At 49.2% G+C, this 20,077-nt stretch overlaps 1 long non-coding RNA gene across 1 annotated transcript; it reads left to right on the top strand.

Moving 5' to 3' along the window:
* Positions 1-3,925: 3,925 nt before the first annotated feature.
* On the top strand, positions 3,926-10,023 carry LOC125947431 (uncharacterized). The gene is made up of 6 exons (XR_007468293.1): positions 3,926-4,970; positions 5,061-5,151; positions 5,229-5,436; positions 7,500-7,692; positions 9,689-9,882; positions 9,967-10,023. It is a non-coding gene; the product is annotated as an uncharacterized LOC125947431 (long non-coding RNA).
* The last annotated feature ends 10,054 nt before the right edge of the window (positions 10,024-20,077 follow it).

The following is a 20,077-nucleotide window of genomic DNA, read 5'->3' on the forward strand; positions in this document are numbered from 1 at the left end:
AGCTTGCTCGGTTATTTTCTTGTTACGGTCCATATTCCCGAACATTAACCGCGATATGCGCCTGAATGAGCTCAGTGCTCTCCTCCAACCAGGCTGGCTTTTGTCAAGAACAAGCGGCCTGACCGCATAATTCGTTTCCCCAATTGAATTCTATGCGGTTTTGCATTTCTGCTGGCTGCGCCTTATTGCGTTATTGATGCGTCGCTGTCGTATTTATTTGGTTCAGTTCGCCTCCTTATCCTCCACATATTCCCGCATCAACCGTGTGAAGTGCGAAATATAGTCAAGGAGTTTCCTCTTGAAACAGAACTTGCAGCCCTTTATCTATAGGCGAGAGAAAAACATGAAAAAAAAAATATAAAAAAACTTTTATTGTATGTTTTTCACTTTTCATGAACTTAACATCGCCTCTCTTAGCTGCTAGCGGTTCACTGGTGTGTTAATTTGTTCATATCTCCTTGTTTAGCACTTTCATCGCCACAACATTCAAGTTTAATTAGTGTTTTTGTGCTTTGTAATACACAGCCGGGGGCTTCTTCTGGTTGAAGTTCTCGTAAAAGGCGTTAAAGACGCGTCTATGTGTGCTTGAAGGGCAATATCCAGGCGGGAACATCAAGCTTAGTTACAGTGCATGTAACTTACGTTACAGCTTTAACATGTGAAACAACTTATTTTCTTTACTCCATGCATAAAAGGGTGCAGCGGTTTTGCGACGTATGGAAGGATGCAGCTCATTTTGACATGTAGAACTTTTCTCGGATCAAGGGCGCTATAACGTAAAATGATTCCAAACTGCTTTGATTCTAATTTCTGCAATCAGCCTCCACGATTGGTCAAAACATTTTTGGGCCACTCCCAACTTCGCCTGTCTGTCACGCGACGTCACGAAAACCACGAGAGCTCCCCATCTGATACAACGTGTACACACTGATTATGCATGATTAAACCGCACAAAAGAAAAATAATGATTCCTGGTTCGATGCCTTTGCACCATTAGCCCTCTGCTATTGGTCCAATGTTTTCTGGCTACGCCCACTTCGCCTGTCTGTCACGCGACCTCACAAAACTGCAAAAACTCACCACGTCAAAGTAACGTGTACGCGAAAAAAATCACAGCATATCCACGGGGTGAATGATGATGAGTGGGGCGAAGCTCCGGGGGATCATTCGGGTAAACCACAGCTACGGACGAAAGATAAAGAGAGCGCGCGTCGGGAACGAGAGAGAAAGAGAGCGCGCGTCGGGAACGAACGCCCTTGTGCAATGCAGCGCCCCTAGCTACGGACGAGAAAGAAAGTGCGCGTCGGGAACGAACGCCCTTGTGCACCGCAGCGCACCTAGCTACGGACGAGAGAGAAATACGTTTAGTTTATACCGACATCTGGTACTAGCGTTAAGACTGGTTACACACTACGACGGGGACGAACGGGTGCCGCTATAAGGAGCTTCGCCCCTAAAACGCCGGAAGCGTTCTCCGGAAGCCGGAAGCTGGCTTCCGGAACCGGAAGCGGAACCGGAAGTGGAAACGGAAGCGGAACCGGAACTGGAACCGGAAGCGGAAGTCGGCTTCCGGTTATACTATACATATACATATATATGTATATATGGGTATACATACATATAGGGACACACAACGCCATCTATTGAGCAATTCATAAAACCAGACGTGGCTACCTACTACGACGGGGACGAACGGGTGCCGCTATAAGGAGCTTCGCCCCTTAAAAAATGCATTAATATGCCGAACTAGAGCACTGCACGGGCCGATTTTTCTCAGCCCGGGCCCGGCCCGGGCCAGTTTTTACGTTGGGCTGCCCGCCCGAGCCCGACCAAATGTTTTGGGGGGAGACCCGGGCACAGCCCGGGCCTGGAAATAATCTACATTACCCGCCCGGCCCGGCCCGAACCAGGCCCGATACCGAAAAAGACATGTTTTTCAGAGTCGAGACGTGCGTGGATAACTCGCTGCACGTTACATGCACACCACCAGAAAGTCCGAGCCCGGCCCGGGCCCGGGCCAAAAAGCACATGCCGCGCCCGAGCCCGTGAAAAAACTGCCCTACCCGGCCGGGCGGGCCCGAGCCCGTGCAGTGCTCTAATCTGAACTTACATCAGTATAACAAAACTACTGAAGAAAATCTTGCTAATGAGGTAGATTAGCGAAAAGGACATTGGACTTGCCGACCTGCGATTGGCAATGGGTACCCTGGCGACATAAATACTCTCTCTGTCACACGAAATGATAATTGTTCATGCTTTTAATTGTTTTGTTAGTAGACATGTAAAGCTGTCTTTTGGCATTTCGGAACTATATGAAAAAAAGGAGAAAAAAGAACAACATAAGTGAGTGGACAATTTTTGGGGCAGAATCGTGCAGTATTCGTTGAAATTGTGATGGCTATTAATGTTTTGTTGATTAGACACGCAGCTACTTCCTTACCTGCATGCTTACTATCGGGCGTATAGTTTTGAAACTAAAATGAAAGGCTGTTTTACCAGCCTTTCACCAGCCGGCCGGCCAACGCCGGCTGGTAGCCGGCGGCTACCAGCCGGCCAACGAAGGCAGCCGCCTTCGTTGGCCGTAGGCATCTAACCGACGACATTGTGTTGAGCACGAGAACGCCATAGCTCAATGAGGCCACTGCCGAGAGGTCGCCGCGCAAAGCAAGAACGAAATAATATTTAAATCAACCAACGAAAAAATTCAGAAGAAAACAAAATTAAGCCCACCATCAGCCAGACCAACGCAAACGAAGCAGGCGGTGGCATCAGATGCATTAATCTTTGGTAAAGAAAGTTTTGAACGAGGAATTGAAGTCTACTTAAAAGCGTTAATTATGATTAAGTGCGTTATTGAATAATTCGTCATGGTAATTATTGTGGTTATTAAATCTTCGTGCGTGAGAACCGAAATGTCTTGCGATGTCTTTTCGCCGAGTCATCCAGTCTATAGGAAGGAGAGCTTTCTATTAACTATCTTCCTTTTTCGCCTTTCTATTGTGTTGCTATAGCAAATGCAGGATGCTAGCTTTTAAGACACCCACATCCAAAAAAAAAGCTCGATTTTCACAAGTCATACAGATATCGAAACGATCGGAATGCGGATGTCTTTAATGGACGGCAAAGCCCGTGTCACTATGGCAGTTCTAAGCAATCCGCCGCCGTAGCCGAGTGACTGTGGGCTTCGGCTGCTGAGCGCCAGGTCGACGCTTCGATCACGACCGTGGCATGCAGCCGCTTTTCTAATGGCCGAAATGCAAAAAAAAATCTCGTGTACTTAGATGTAGATGCGCGTTGAAGAAACCCTAGGTGGTCAAAATTAAACCGGAGTCCCTTCCTACGGCGTGTCTCTTAATCATATCGTGGTTCCAGCATGCAAACGCCTAGAAATTTATTATTATTATTATTTTTTTGAAAAGAAACGGTGCGGCAAGAAGCAGGCGACGACGTGTACACAGCGAACTCGAGACATGTTGCCATGCGCGCTCGTAAGTTGCAAGTCATGCTCGCAGCCGGAGCCCAACAACGCAGATACCAAGGCGGCCACGGAAGCGCGAAGATTCCGTCAGCGAGATTCATATCGATAAAACGACGGAGACAGCGCTAACGCCATTGCTGTCCACGAACACAGTGGATGCATGTGGAAGCTTCTAGAACATTCCGAGTTCGGCAACTGTATGCCAGCTACGGTTTCGTTTTTTTTTTTTTTTTTCATTTGTTCGTTTGACGTCACCATCACCAGTTACGCCGAGCGCGGTGATAACGGTGGCGCGGCCGCTAGCGAGCCAGTCATTCAGCCAGTGACGTAGTTCGAGAAGAGGCCAATGAGAGAAGAAAAGAAACGGCCGGGCGTATCAACGCATGCGCCAAAGTGCTTAGCATCGTGGCTGTCGTGGTCATGTAACGAACATCCGGAAGCTTGGGCCGCCATTTTGCATTTTTCTGTCCACTTCGATGGGCCTCGTGTCGGCTGCCCTCTGCGTCGTACCGTACCCCGCGGTCCTGCTGCTCCAAATTTCACGCTAACAGTGGCAGCGTTTGACAAACTCGGGCCAGACTTTGGAAGAACTATGGCTTAATCCCCCGGCCAGGAGTGCAAAATGTGAGGCACGCTTCGAGAGACTTTGTTGCCTCCTTCTCGGCAATTCGTCACGCTCCTTTCCGAACTCCCGGAATGTATGCGACGGCCAGCTGGCATTTCAGCCCTTGGGGCATCCCGGTTAAGCCGGCGCAGCGTATAAGTCGCAAGTCGTGCCTGCCGAGTACTCGTTCTTTTGTTTGTGCGCGTTCCCATTCGTCGGCGACGCCTGGACCATGAACTGTGGTGGAGCAGCTCTGACCGTGGCTGTTAACGGAGGACTAGCGCGGCAACCCTTCACGGCGAGCGTCGTCACGGCGAGCTTCCAGTCGTCGAGCGTCGTCAGCGCTCACGAGCTAAGTCCTATAGATGGTCCCCAAGCTGGCGAGGGTGGCGCACGCCTTAGCTAAGTTAACTGGTTGTTGAGTTCCACTAGTTAGCGCTCGCTAGGATTGTATAGCTACATTTGAAAATTACGTAAAGTTGTGTTTCTTAACTGTAAGCCCGAGGAGTTTCGTGGGCATGGCTGCGACCACAGGGGTCTCCTCCGTGCCGGAATCGAAGAGGACGGGCCACCGTGTTCGGGGTGGCGGCGTGTGTAGCTTCAGGCTTAGCTGACACAAGGCTTAGCTCACACTAGGCAGGCTAGCTGATAGCCGTCCTCTTTTCGACTGCGGCAGGGACATGGACCCGTTCCGAATTGCACTGCGACCCGACCACTATTTCGTGACAAGGTAGCCCGGGCGCGTCAGTGCTATCGAGCGAAATGTGGAATCAGGGGAGCACTCGGAATTACCTCGCCAGCTTTTAGCTACTAATTCTGCTTAATGCAGCCCTCGACGCCGGACGTCGCCTTCGGTCCTCGTCGGAGCTCGGCCGGGCAGCAGCGACAGTAAGCGGGCCGTTTCGTTGCCGTTGTTGCTGTTCGGTTTTTTTTTTTTTTTCAGTGTGTTGAGTACTTACTGTCCACGCTGTCTTGCAGGGCATCACTCGTATCGTGGCCTACCGTGTTCCCTCGTCGGTGTGGTCTTGCTGGCAGGCGAGACCACGGTCATCGCCCTGCACTACTACAGGTAAGTACCACGTACTGACGACTCGTACTACACGGCTACATCCTGGAGTGGTTAAATAAGCCTCGTTGTCGTTTCAGGATCCCAACGTTTGCTTTTGCTTGCGGCCCACGAGTAGGAGAATATCCAGTGAGCTGCTAGACGTTTGCCATCCTCCCAACGTCCTCACACGGGAGATGGCCTTGAGCACCACTCGTACCGTGGCTGGCCGCGTTGGCTCCATTGCATTGTACCACCCATGGCATCCTGCTGGCAGACGGGGCTTCGTTTGGAGTCCTGCTACTACTGGTAAATCACTTACACACGATTCGTGCTACCGCTATGTCCTCTTATTATTATAATTATTTAAAATAATGCCGCTGGTCGACTGGGTGGATAGCAGGCGTGCATACTGCAGGCACTTTCGCGCTCAGTAGGACCTACAACGCTCGGCTGCTTTGTCACGCGCTTTCATTTTGTAGCTCCTACTTAGCGCGGTAGTACATAAAAAAAGGAAAATTATGCGGATCCCACGCACTATGGGTATCGGTGTAAGCGAATCATTCTGTCCCGTTTGCGGTGACTGACGATGATTTTGCGGTGATGTTTACGTCGAATGTTTACTTTCTTGAGCGTTCAGTGCGATACTAGAGTGGCGAGTTTCATATTAAACGTCACCTTGCGTATGTCTGTCTCCTTTGGGCACAGGACACAGCAAGACGTGTCCTATTAACAATGTCGCTTGTGCGACATCATTAGCCGGCGAGAAGGTTAATCGTTAATAGCCGGCGAGAAGGTTAGCTTAGTCATCGATTGCTAAGGCGACTTTGACGGCGAAAGCTTCAATGCGTTCACGTCGCTTTATTTACGATTGTTTGAGTATGTTAAATAACTAGTTGGTCTTAATTCGGTTTTTCTTACTTGCTGTTACGGAGTTTTTAATTGATTCTTATTAGTATGTACTGCTCTTTGGGACTCTTAGTCTCAATTTGACGTGACCACTTTTATCACGGAGTCTCGAATTGATGTTGAGTAGTCTCTATTACTGTTCGCAACCCTTTTAATTAATCGTAATTCTTAGTTGCTTAGTAATTCACTTTAGCACGCTTTAATAAAGGCGTGTGATGTCTGCGTATTGGTGTTGTTAATTACCCTAATTTTACTCACTTGGTGCTTAATTCACTTTTACATGCTTTATTGAACGGTAGAGGTGTAGTATGCCGCTGTCCGATTTTTGCTACCACAAGCATTGTCGACGATGGTCACCATCTGCTAGTTAAGCTTTTCGCTTTAAAAGGCGCTGATGTCCATTAACGCGCACGCACGAGCGCTTATGCTCCATCGCGTGCAACGCGCGCACAGCGTTTTAACCGCATTCGCACAGCCCCGCTCCGCCCCTCTCCTATGACTTGCCTGTCATAGGCAAGTCATAGAAGGGGGGGGGGGGGGGGGCTGTGCGAATGAAAGGCAACACCTATTTAGATGCACTGGGGAGCGCGGTGAGCTTTCTAGGGCGACCGCGCATGCGCACACCCTGGCGCTATTTCACCGGCGCGCTCCGCCGGCGAAAGGCCACCGGTCCGGCGTTCCGAGTTATTTTGTGGGCACCTGTACAGTGTTGCACACGTGTAGCTGTTCAGTTTCGCCAGGTAATCCAACGAAATAGTGTGGCAGGAAGCAGCTTGAAGTGTTGTGCTTTTGCGCAGCCCAAGTCGCATCGAACCGCTCCGCCTATCCCACGCGCGCAGGCAGAACCGACGCGAACAGTAGCTGCAAAATGTAGTTGAACGGGTTAATTGCGACCTGAGTGCTGGTAGCGCTGCTAATGCCCATGCCTTATTACCGCGATAGCGTTAAGGGCCCCGTGTTGCCGAAAATGCGGCGTCAGCGCCGGCGTTCGCGGCCGAGAAAATAATCCCCAATCACGCAGGCCCTCCGAATGTATTTAGGTAGTACATGTGTATGCCACGCCTTATATGACATGCGGTATATGTGGGTCATATTGCCACACCATTCTATCACTAATGTTGCTCATGCCTTGTCTTGCATTCTTGACAAAGCTGTTCCTCAGAATTTTGAGCATTACAATCCACAAACAAATGTCATGAAACCAAACACCCACAGCGCATGCCTTTTATGTTAAATCTTCTCAGGATGAAATATTATTGAACAAGGAATTAAACCAGCGAATACGCATACAGAGCAAGGAAGCGTGCAGGAGGATCCTAGCTGAGTCAGTTGATAGTATAACCCGCATCGTCCTGTGCTATTTGTTCTGAGTATGCGTCTAGTTAACGAGTTTAATTCCGTGTTCAATATCTAACAACTCGTCCGGTACTTGACGTTACTGCGTCCATGCCTTATTGTTTCAGAATCTTGACCTCTGCTTTCGGTTGCGGCCCACGAGTAGGATGCCCATTGTGCTGCTCCACGTCTGCCATCCTCCCAACGTCCCCATACAGGAGATGGCCCTGAGCACCACTTGTACCGTGGCCGACCGCGCTCCATCGCCGGTGTGCGGTCTTGCTGGCTGACGAGACTGCTCATCGCCCTGCACTACTACGTGTAAGTACTCCGTACCCATGACGTGCTACGGCTGTCCTCGAGTGGTTAAAAATACGCCTCGTGGTTTCATTTGCAGTTTTTCAGTATACTCTTAGCTTCTAGTTACAAATATTCGCTTTACTCATTTGGAAAGCAGATATACGGCAAAGGGGAAAAGCAACCGAGGAAAATCGGGGACTAAACATGCTTGTCTGCACGTGACTGGGCCCCTGACCTTGATATTTTTGTACACTTGAGCGACAAAGGTAACACACCATTGTCACTAAAATAAAAGTAAATGGAATAGGAAATTTGATGCACTCTAGCAATATCAAAAAATACATACAGAAAATGCATTTATCATGAGGTAAACAGTCTATAATTCGTCGAATACCTAAATAACTTAACATTCTATAAACAATTAGGCAAAGAAAGCAGAATAAACGATTCTAGCGTAAGTTTAAATACACGGGAAAAATACCCTGGCATAAAAAAAGAAAATTGCTCAGCTTTGTAATACCTTAACCGCGGGACAAGAATTATCAGGATTGGTCCTCCTCCTGATCGTTCGGAGGTAGCTTTCTGAAATGTCTCGAAGGGGAAGGGGGGGGGGGGGGGGGAGGGGGCTGTGCTTGCTGAATGAGTTTCAGGATAGCTATAATTAAACAAAGCAGAGATTTAAAAGCTAAGGTTCTATCTGCCATAATTTGTCCTTCGTTAACCGATAACAAATTTGAGTTGGAAATTTTTTATCAAGCTGTTCGTAAATTTTTTTGATCTCTTCACCTCAGTATAAGTATGTCGCGAGTCCGCACGCGTAGCTTGATTACGAATAGCAACTTGTAACGATCATGAAAGTCTCTTGTAGAGCCCGTGTTTCCCGAACTTTGAAGCGTACGGCTTGACTTTTTGCAACTTCACTAGTCTGATGTTTAAACAATATGGGGTTTCACGTGCCAAAACCACGATCTGATTGAGGCACGCCGTAGTGGGGGACTCATGAATAATTTGGACCATCTTGGTTTCTTCAATGTGCACCTGAATCTAAGTACACGCGTGTTTTCGCATTTCGCCACCATCGAAATGCGGCCGCCGTGGCCGGGATTCTATGCCGCGACCTCGTACTTAGCAGCCCAACACCACAGCCACTAATCAACCATGGCGGGTAGCCTTTTGATACTATTTGCACCCCATATGAGAATACAATACAACATCTGCGATTATATCAAAGAAATATAGGTTTGGCCTTAACTAAGTGGTATTTGGTGCCTCACCAAAAAAAAAAAGCCTATTATGCGTGATAGCTTCAAGTTTAAATTGTTAACATGCTCATTCTAAGAAACACATGAAGAAACTCATGAAAAATGAAATACAAAAATATGCTATTTGCGCGCTCTATTATCCGTACAGATATAAAGACTAAACGGATATTTACTCCAGTGCTACGAGACCTAAATTCGTACTCAGTTTAAGTGACATTCAGTAGAAGTTCGTTTACATCTAGCAACTTCGCCAACTCTCTTAACCACCTATTTGCTTTTATCTCAATTAATCCATCACAAGAAAAACGTTCATGTCATCCGAGTACAAAAGCAGTTATTCGGTGAGTGGAATAAAAGTCATATCAGGTATAAATAAAGCAAAAGCTGCCTTAATGAGCCTTGTGGTGCGCCTGTAGTCAGATTAGCCAGGACGATGAACGCAGTGTAAAATATTGCTTACCATTTTGCAGATGGCTTCTTAGAGGCTGCGGGCTTCTAATTCCATAAGACGGTTTACTGAACAGTACTCGGACTGAATCGATGGCTTTCTTCGGTCCAGAAATATTGCCACTGTACACAACCTTTGTTCGATATTTATAAGCTCCTTTGTTTGCAGTAGGACTAGCTCAGTTGACTTATTCTGTAGACAACCAAGCTGCGGTGGCGAAATTCATGCTTTTTTAAAATGTCGAGTAATCTTCCGTGCACTGAGCGTTATATCTTAGTGGAAATGCTGAGTATGAATGTTGTTACAGGATCCCAACGTCTGCTTTCGATTGCGGCCTACGAGTAGGAAGGACATCAGTGTGCCGCTCTTTGCCATTCTCCCAACGTACTCCCCCAGGAGATGGCCTTGAGCACCACTCGCACCGTGGCAGACCGTGTTTGTTACATTGCATTCCCACACCGATGGCGTCCTGCAGGCAGGCTAGACTTGCTCCTACTTCTGGTGAGTATCGCGTGCAGACAACTCGTGATTAGGCTCTGTCCTCGAGTGGTTATTAATACGCGTTCTGTCGTTTCGTGTTTCCAGATGTTCGTTTTCGATGGCGGTGCACGAGGACAATTTAGGCAGTGTTTCCAAAAGGTGGGAAATTGTTTGTTGACGTCAGAAATGTTTGTCCATTTATTTGTGGTGCAGGGTACCAACAGTGGCAATAGTAATTGCTTTTGTCAGCAGCCAATCGAATTCTAGTCAATGCGGCATGCCCTAACCATTACAGACGCTGTTCTGCATAGTTTCTAAATGTGAACATCGTACGTGTGGGCAGCTTTGGTTAAGCTTTCTACAGCTCACAGAAGTTCCAAAGACAGACATTGCATAAGGCTCACGTAAGCGACTTAAGTGAGCTTTGTTTGGGTTGCAGTGCAGGTAAGACCGAATGTTGGAAGACGTGTTAGCGACGCTGTTTGGAGGGTCCTTTATTAAGGGTGGAGTTGGCTTCTGTTAAGGGTGATACCTATAGCTTCATGCCTTTTGTGCCATCATTGCGTGTTCAGCAGAAACATACCCATGTATCAAACTGAATACTGAGGGATTTCATTTTCTCGGGCAAGTATGATGTTTGAAACGTACTTCCCGCTTCTGTGAATTTACGGATTGCTTGATTAAGATAATAAAATGTTTGAAAGCGTGAACGTCTGGCAATGAGGCTTGATTTCTGATGCTTGAAATATTTTTATCAAGGCAATGCACATGGTTTCGCAACTCGTTTTAAACCGCCGGACACACAGGAGCATTTGTGTGCGACTTAATCAAGCTTGTTTGAAGTTTGCTTGTTGAATAACTGTTAATTTATTTCACGTCAGCGTGGAAGGAATTGATTATAACTGCACATGCTCCGAACGTGACCTCGCTCTGCTCAATTTTTTTTTTTGTGAACAAGTGCGTTTGTGGTAAAGCAATAAGAAATTTTGGCCACAAATCTGGCAGAAATACACGTGACAATTTGGCTGCACAGGTTCCAGCACTAACCTAGAGAAGTATTTTCTTGCCTACGTTCCAGATGAGATCACATTGAGCAGCAATCGTCCCATGGCTGTCCACCTGAGCATATTGGCCGACAACTGTGGACATCGAAGTTTGAGCGTGGCCACAAACCGAGAACCTGCAAAGCAACCCCTTGTCACAGCGAGCTTCTTTCTGCGCGACGAGCTTAAATGCTCAAGTAAGATGGATGCCAGATGTTCTCCAAGCTGGCGAGGATGGCGCATGCTTTTGAGAAGTCAGTTGAGTGTAGCTGTATTCAAAAATTACGCAAGTTTAGGTGTTTAATTGTAAGCCCGAAGTTTGTGGGCACTGCTGCGGCCACATCGGGTCTTCTCCGTGACGGAATCGAAGAGGATGGACCACACCCGTGGTGGCGGCGGTTGTAGCTTCAGGCTTAGCGAATTGCGGGTAGGCTTAGCTGACGCCCGGCAGGCTATAGCTGACAGCCGTCCTCTTTCGATTGCGCCAGGGACATTAACCCGTTCTGCATGTCCTTGCGACCCGACCACTATTTCGTGACAGGGTAGCCCGGGCGCGACAGTGCTATCGAGCGAAATGTGGATTCGTGGAAGCAAACGACATCCGGAATCGCCTCGCCAGCTTTAGCTACCGCGGCATCGCACGTCGCCTTGGGTCTCCAGCGGAGCTCGGCCCTGCAGTAGCTAATGTAAGTGGTCCATTTCGTTGCAATTGCAGCCGTTCGTTTTGGCGTTTATGCTCCTCCCTTCGTTGCAGAGGATGACCTTGAGTACCACTCGTGGATGACATTGAGACCATGCTGGCTTCTTCGCATTCCCTCACCGGTGGTTTTTCTGGTGGACGATGCTTTGTTCCTCGCCCGGCACTACTCCTGGCAAGTACCTTGAACACTCGAATCGTACCATATGGCTGCGTTCTGAAGTCTTTAATAAGCCCCACGTGATTTCAGGTTCCGACCGTCTGCTTTCGACTGCGGCTATTCACAAGGATATCCGGCGCACTTCTGCACAGCCTAGTGTCCGGCCTACGCTATAGATTCTCGCCTGTGGCTTCCTGCTGGGAGACCGAGTGTCGTTCGGCTCCCTGCGGTAGTTCTGGCTAGAACCATGTACACTTCAATTCTACTACGGATGTTTTCTCGCGTGGTTTATCAGCCCTGCGGCATTTAACATTCAGAACGTCTGCTTTTGAATTAAGCGTCGTCTGTAGTTGTTCCAATGACGGCTCTTGTTCGTGTTCTCTCACTGTTTTCCTTCACTCTGTTACATCTTCCCGGGGCCGCAAAGAAACTTGCTGTTGGCTGCCTTTAATATGCAGGCCCTCGAGGTTTGGTTTATGCTTCGGAAAGCTTTCTTCTCCACGCATATTTTCCAAAACGCTCTTAAATGTCACTCTCCACGTAGGACGATGTCACCTTTCTTCAGTTCCTGGTGACATTTCAGAGCTGCTTTCATTTTCGCACCTCAATTCTTTCGTGTACTCGGAGGTCCATATTTTTCAGGCTTCACGTGGTTTCCACTTTTATTGAAGGCTGCCGTCCCATTCATCAGTCTCCTCCCAGTTTTGTTTCCACCAGTTGGTTCCAAAGGATTTGGAATATAGGCTATCCAGGTTAATCGTAAACGTATGTTAGTGACTGGTTGTTCATGATATCATCTTCGTATGTTAAGGTATATAGTTCTCCAATATGCGGTACACATCGGCCAATCGTTTTTCGCAGTTCACTTGGAACTATGCATTAGCCTTTCATAGAAACCACCCCACCACGGAGCGTTTTCCAGAATACATATCACTTGGTGATTGGTGATGAAATCTCAAGCTGTTTCGCGATGTAATCTAGAGACCGCATTCAATTGTCTGTTTCCTGGAAGTCTTTCGTTGTCGATGAGCACGTTTCTTCTCGAACCAAGAAGCGCCGTAAAGCTTGTATAAAACTGAGGTGAAGCGTGTTTCCAAATGTGCAGCTCTTGTCACGGCACATTTAAAAATTAGTACGTAAAGTTTGACAGTGTCACTTTTTGTTGTAGTGGCTCCGAGAGCGCCGGTGAAATGTAGGCTAGCGATTTCAAACGATGCGGCCTTCGTCACTCTAACGGCAGAAAGAGGTACTTCCTGTTACAACGGTCTGTAATGTACCGTCGCCACACAATGCACTGTCGTGTGAAATCTTTCACTTATTTTCGTCTTCTGATTACCCAAAATCTGGTTCTTGTTGGAGTCGGTGTGTCACGCACTCCACTGTGACAAGTTTGTCCATATGCGTGTCGAAATAATGGTGTCAAGAGATTGCTCCCATGTAATTGATCGGGTGCTCCTCGTCTTGTCATATGGGCCCTACCGAAGGCGCCCTTCAAGTCTGAACAGGTCTTCTTTGTCTTCAATCATTTCACATTCGCGTATTGTCTTGCTTGCTTGCTGAACTCCTTCAATTCTTTTGTAATTTTGGTCTAGCGAAATGAGACGAGTTTTGGCGGTATTTCGTCTGCGTTTAGTGTACCGTTGACCTTGTCTTCTAATATTGTTTACGCAACGAAACATCCACGCAGTTACTCTCGAAATAAACTGCCGAATCTGTCAACTTCATCCTCGTCTTACCATCACTTCCGACGTAGATCTAACACGTGATTCATCGTCTGTCCTTTCATTGTTATCCGGCTTTTTGTAACACGGCTATTTTTTGGTTTGTAGCAACTCGGATTCCTTCCACAATTTTTGACGACGAAATCTGTTCTACGGTGACACTTGTCAGATCTGCTGTTTTTTTCATTACTGCTGATGTGGCCTTGTTTTTCAATTGAGTAATCCCTTATTTCTAGCAGTATGTTCAATGGACGCTTCATGCATAATCTTTCTTTATCCGATGCAGCACAATTGTAGCAGTGGTCCAAAACTTTAGTTTGTCAATTTCTCGTTTCGGATTGTTCTTGATGCAGCTCCACATAACATTGTTGCTCTCAAGTTCTATATTTGCGAGACTGACAACGGCCTTCATTAGAGCTACTCTGTTCTTTGCCAGAATCAGTGCTGTCTGTCTCCGTACTACGTATTCTGCACTTGCATACACCACCGGCTTGCATCCCAGAAAATGTTAGTGCTTATGTTGTTTCTTGTTGTCGATATGCTCTGTAGGCATTTAGTCTGATTTATTTTTAACTTCCTCGATTAATTCCTACATAGATTATCTATAAACGGCTGGAAAAGGGTTGTCCCAAGATCTTCCGGTTTTTCCCAGTCATTGAATACCGCTATTAGCTGTTACAGTGTAGGACGTTAGGAATTCCAGCGGACCAAATATTTTTGCCCTGACTTGAAGTCCTATACGCTTCGTGAGCATTTCACTCAAGCCATTCATCCATATTTTGATGGTATAGCAGAATATATTCGGTCTTGTCCCCGTTCATTCCTTAAATACTGGTCTCGCTACGTTAGAACAGCATCTTCATAGGCATAAAAAAATTAATTTCTTCAGTGTTTAATGTCCATTTCCTACGGTTCATTGCTGCTCGGCGAAAATGATTTTTGCTTCTATGTACACACATTTTGTCTGCTTTTCTGCTCGTCCAAGCATAAAGTCAAGGTAAATCGAATTACTTCTGCTGTCATTAAAAAGGAATTGTGTCGAAAAATCATTAGTGTTAATCTACCTGGATTAATATTTACTATTGCTTGAAAGTTTCCTTTCCACGTCTCCTGTCGTTGCAACTGAGATGCTTCCAAAATTCATTACTGCTAGTACATCTGTATTCAAATTTCCTCCTGTCTGAAGGTTTAGAATGCCTTTTCCACGTCTGCTATCATTGCAACCATTGCAACTCAGTAGTTTCAAATTTTCATTCAGCGTTTGTATATCTGGATTCGAATTTTCTCTTGCTTGATGTTTTGCGTTCAGGATATTCCTGGTCTTGACCACGAGGCGTCAAATAGTATTGTCACGTAGTAGTGACGGTAGAGAAAACAGTCGCAAAACTGTGTATGACGAAACTGGTTGTTTATTGGGCGAACCTGTGCCCACAAAAGCAAGGTACACTCAAAGCACAACGATAGCGGCGAACAGTCGGCGATCGTCGAAAATCTGATCAGCGGCGAAACACGTCGGCTTTTATACCTGAGTCATCGAAGGTTCCAGATTAATTCCTGATGCCCGCGTGTCTTCCAGAAAGTTCTAGACAATTCACGTCGCTCATAAAATCAGATTACATGAGCGTCGGTGACCACAGACGAATGATAGAAGCATCGATAACGTTCGAGAAGCTTCCGATGCAGGCGCGTCCTGCGCCAAGCGATAACGTTTAACACTTGTTAGTCGGTGGAAAGCGGCCACCGGTGAAAGATAAACATGTATACGTGTCAATACCCTCCCCTTAAAAAGCATCGTCCCGATGCTACAAACACGAAAGCGAAAACAAAAGCACGCGTAATAAAGAAAAAGAAAACAATAACAAAGTAACAAAGTACCTAACGTCGTCAGCGGGCGTAGAAAGGCTTAAGACGCACCACATGGATGACTTCGGGTCGTGCCCGGCGCCGCTGTGATTTCGAAATGCCATCTGGCACGACCTCATAGTCCAGTGCGCCAATACGTCGGATTATCTTATATGGTCCGAAATAGCGACGCAACAGTTTCTCGCTAAGTCCTCGTCGGCGTATCGGAGTCCAGACCCAAACACGGTCGCCGGGCTGGTACTCGACGTAGCGTCGTCGAAGATTGTAGTGTCAGCTGTCGGTCCTCTGCTGGTTCTTGATGCGCAGGCGGGCGAGCTGTCGACTTTCTTCGGCACGCTGCAAATAGGTGGCAACGTCGACATTTTCTTCGTCGGACACATCCGGTAGCATGGCGTCTAGCGTCGTTGCCGCTTTCCTTCCGTAGACCAGGTTGAACGGCGCCATGTGCGTCGTTTCTTGCATGGCCGTGTTGTATACGAAGGTCACGTACGGAAGGATGGCATCCCACGTCTGTGTTCGACGTCGACGTACATTACCAGCATGTCGGCGATGGTCTTATTTAGGCGCTCGGTGAGGCCATTCGTCTGCGGGTGGTAGGCGGTGGTCCGGCGATGGCTTGTCTGGCTGTAGGGCAGGATGGCTTGAGTTAGTTCAGCCGTGAAGGCCGTACCTCTGTCGGTGATGAGGACTTCTGGGGCACCGTGACGCAGGAGGATGTTCTCAACGAAGAATCGGGCTACCTCGGCAGCACTGCCTTTGGGCAAGGCTTTTGTTTCGGCGTAGCGGGTGAGGTAGTCCATAGCTACGACGATCCATTTATTCCCGGACGTCGACGTCGGAAAAGGCCCCAGTAAGTCCATCCTGATCTACTGGAACGGTCGGCGAGGTGGCTCGATTGGCTGTAGAAGTCCGGCTGGCCTTGTCGGCGGTGTTTTGCGTCGCTGACAGTCTCGGCATGTCCTTACGTAATGGGCGACGTCGGCAGAGAGGCGAGGCCAGTAGTATTTTTCTTGTATCCTCGTGAGAGTGCGGTAAAAACCGAGATGTCCAGCCGTTGGGTCGTCATGGAGAGCTTACAGAACCTCTGGCAATGCTGAGGGTACCACGAGGAGGTAGTTCGCTCGGAGAGGCGAGAAGGTCTTCTTTAGGAGAATGTCGTTTTGCAAGAAAAACGACGCCAATCCTCGCCTGAACACCTTCGGCACAATGACGGCCTTGCCTTTCAGGTAGTCTACAAGGCTCCTTAGTTCCGGGTCGGCTCGCTGTTGTTCGGCGAATTCGTCGGCACTGATGGGTCCCAAGAAAGTGTCGTCATCCTGGTCGTCTTGTGGCGGAGGTTCGACGGGGGCGCGAGACAAACAATCGGCGTCAGAGTGCTTTCGCCCGGACTTGTAAATGACGGTGATGTCAAATGCCTGAAGTCTCAGGCTCCATCGTGCGAGGCGACCTGAAGGATCCTTCATGTTAGCTAGCCAATACAAGGCGTGTTGGTCGCTCACAACTTTGATGGGCCTGCCCATAGAGGTAGGGGCGAAACTTTGATGTAGCCCAGATGATGGCGAGGCACTCCTTTTCTGTTGTGGAATAATTTGCTTCCGTCTTCGATAGCGACCGGCTAGCGTAACTTGCAACCCTTTCTAGTCCGTCAGTTCTCTGCACAAGCACGGCGCCGAGTCCTACGCTGCTTGCGTCTGTGTGGACTTCGGTATCGGTGTTTTCGTCGAAATGCGCAAGTATTGGCGGCGATTGCAGGCGTCGCTTCAGTTCTTCAAATGCTTCGACTTGCGGCGTCTCCCACTTGAACTCCACGTCGGCCTTCATGAGATACGTCAGTGGCTCAGCGATTCGTGAAAAATTCTTGACGAAGCGCCTGTAATAGGCGCACAGTCCAAGAAATCTACGCACTGCCTTCTTGTCAGCGGGCGGAGGAAAGTTGTAGATGGCCGCAGTTTTCGGAGGGTCGGGGCGCACTCCAGACTTGATGACGTGGCCCAAAAACAAGAGCTCCTCATATGCGAAGCGGCACTTTTCTGGCTTCAACGTGAGTCCGGAGGTCTTGATTGCTTGAAGAACTGTTTCAAGGCGCCGGAGGTGTTCCTCGAAGCATGAGGCAAACACAACGACGTCGTCCAAATAGACGAGGCAAGTCTGCCACTTCAAGCCTGCCAGTACTGTATCTATGACACGTTGGAAAGTGGCAGGCGCCGAGCAAAGACCAAACGGCATGACCTTGAACTCGAACAGTCCGTCTGGTGTTATAAGGGCAGTCTTCTCTCGGTCCCTCTCGTCGACTTCGATTTGCCAGTAGCCGGTTTTGAGGTCCATCGACGAAAAATACTTTGCGTTGTAGAGTCGATCCAAGGCGTCCTCAATCCGTGGGAGGGAGTATACGTCCTTCTTCGTGATTTTGTTGCGGCGACGATAATCGACGCAGAAACGTAGGGTTCCATCCTTCTTCACTAAAACCACGGGGGACGCCCACGGACTCTTGGACGGCTGGATGATGTCGTCGCGTAGCATTTCGTCGACTTGTTGCCTTATGGCCTCGCGTTCGCGCGCCGAAACTCGGTACGGGCTCTGACGGAGTGGCCGGACATTTTCATCGGTTACGATGCGGTGCTTGGCGACAGGGGTTTGTCGAACTTTTGACGACGACGAGAAGCAGTCCTCGTATTGCAGGAGCACAACCTTTAGTTGTTCTTTCTTACGCCTGGGAAGGTTGATTGACGTCGAAAGTTGGTTCAGGTACTATAGTCGTCGTTGCAGGTGCACTGTAATCTGTGAAGGCGAAAGCACTGCTGGCTTGTACTATTTCGTCGGTGTAGGCGACCGTGGTGCCTTTGTTAATGTGCTTGTATTCGGGGCTGAAGTTCGTGAGCATCACCCTTGCTTTCCCTGCACGTAGCTCAGCTATGCCTCTAGCGACGCAAATTTCACGGTCGAGCTACTAGTAAGTGATGATCGCCCTCGATGACGCCCTCTATGTCTGCAGGCACTTCGGTACCGACGGAAATCATTACGCTGGAGCGAGGCGGAACGGTGACTTGTTCTTCAAGCACATTCAAGGCATGGTAACTTATGCTTGTATCCGGTGGCATCGCGTTGTGCGTTGAAAGCGTTATCGACTTGGACCTTAAGTCGATGAATGCACCGTGTTGATTTAGAAAGTACATGCCTAGGATGACATCCCTGGAGCAGTGCTGCAGGATTACGAAGCTCGCCGGGTAAGTGCGGTTGTTTACCATGACTCGCGCTGTGCAGATTCCAGTCGGCGTTATTAGGTGACCTCCCGCTGTCCGGATATCGGGTCCTTGCCAGGCTGTTTTCACCTTCAACTTGGCGGCGAACGGGCCACTGAAGACGGAATATTCGGCTCCAGTGTCGACGAGAGCGGTGACGTTTTGGGCATCGATGAGCACGTCTAGATCGGTAGACCGGCGTCTGGCGTTGCGGTTAATTCGTGGCGTCGGATCACGGCTGCGGCTGCTGGTACGTCGCGTCGGAAGGTCTTCTTTCGGCGGCGAAGTGCTGTCAAGGCTGTTGCTAGGCGGCGTGCTGATATCTCGTCGTGATGAATCGCGAATCGTCGTCGTCGGCGGCGTCGGAGGATCTTCGGCATTGCGTCGTACAGCAACCGCACCTCCATCGGTTGCTGCCTTTAGTTTCTCGGGAAAGGGCTGGGAGATCGGCCCCGGGTGGGACCGTTGTACTGACGGCGATGCGGCGAGATGTAGCGGCCTGGTGACGGCGAGCGTGAGGATCGTCGTGGTTGCCACTGGGCTCCGGCAAGGTAGTCGGTGATGTCGCGCGGTCGTTCACCTCGCACGGGACGCGGCGCATTGACGGGGAACCCTCGTAGGCCCATCTCGCGGTATGGGCATCGGCGGTAGACATGGCCGGCTTCTCCGCAGTGATAGCAGAGCGGGCGGTGGTCGGGGGCGCGCCAAATGTCCGTCTTCCTCTGGTAGCTGCGCTGGGCGACGGGCGGGCGGGCGTGCTGGCGGCGGCGGCGGTGGACGACGGAACTGCGGCGTTACGGGGCCCAGGCGCGAGCGCGGAGGGGGGCCTTGACGACGGGCGACGGCGGCGTAGGTCAGCGCTTCCGGCTGGGGTTGCGGCGATTGTGGCTGCACATCGGGAACTCCAAGTGAGCGCTGAACTTTGTCTTTGACGACGTCGGCGATAGATGCCACGTGAGACTGCGACCTGGGAAAGAGCTTATGCAGCTCCTCGCGAACGACCGCTCTGATGGTCTCGCGCAGGTCGTCGGCGCCTAGCGCTAGAGCGTCGGCGTAGTTGGTCAGGGCACGGAGGTTGTATTGCCTGACGCGCATTTCAAGCGTCTTCTCGATCATTGTAGCCTCGGAAAGAAATTCGGCGACAGTCTTGGGCGGGTTGCGCATCAATCCGGCGAATAGTTGCTCTTTGACACCCCGCGTCAAGAACCGAATTTTCTTTTCTTTAGACATGTCGGGATCGGCGTGGCGGAAGAGGCGAGTCATCTCCTCCGTAAAGATCGCGATGTTCTCGTTCGGCAATTGCACTCTGGTTTCTAAGAGAACCTCTGCCCTCTCCTTTCGTACGACACTCGTGAAGGTCCTCACGAAGCTCTCACGAAAAAGGTCCCACGTAACCAGGGTGGTCTCTCTGTTCTCAAACCAGGTCCGAGCAGCGTCATCCAACGAAAAATAGACATGGTGCAGCTTGTCGTCGTCGCTCCATTTGTTGAACG

This window comes from Dermacentor silvarum, chromosome 8, assembly GCF_013339745.2.
Source record: "Dermacentor silvarum isolate Dsil-2018 chromosome 8, BIME_Dsil_1.4, whole genome shotgun sequence".
NCBI lineage: Eukaryota > Metazoa > Arthropoda > Arachnida > Ixodida > Ixodidae > Dermacentor > Dermacentor silvarum.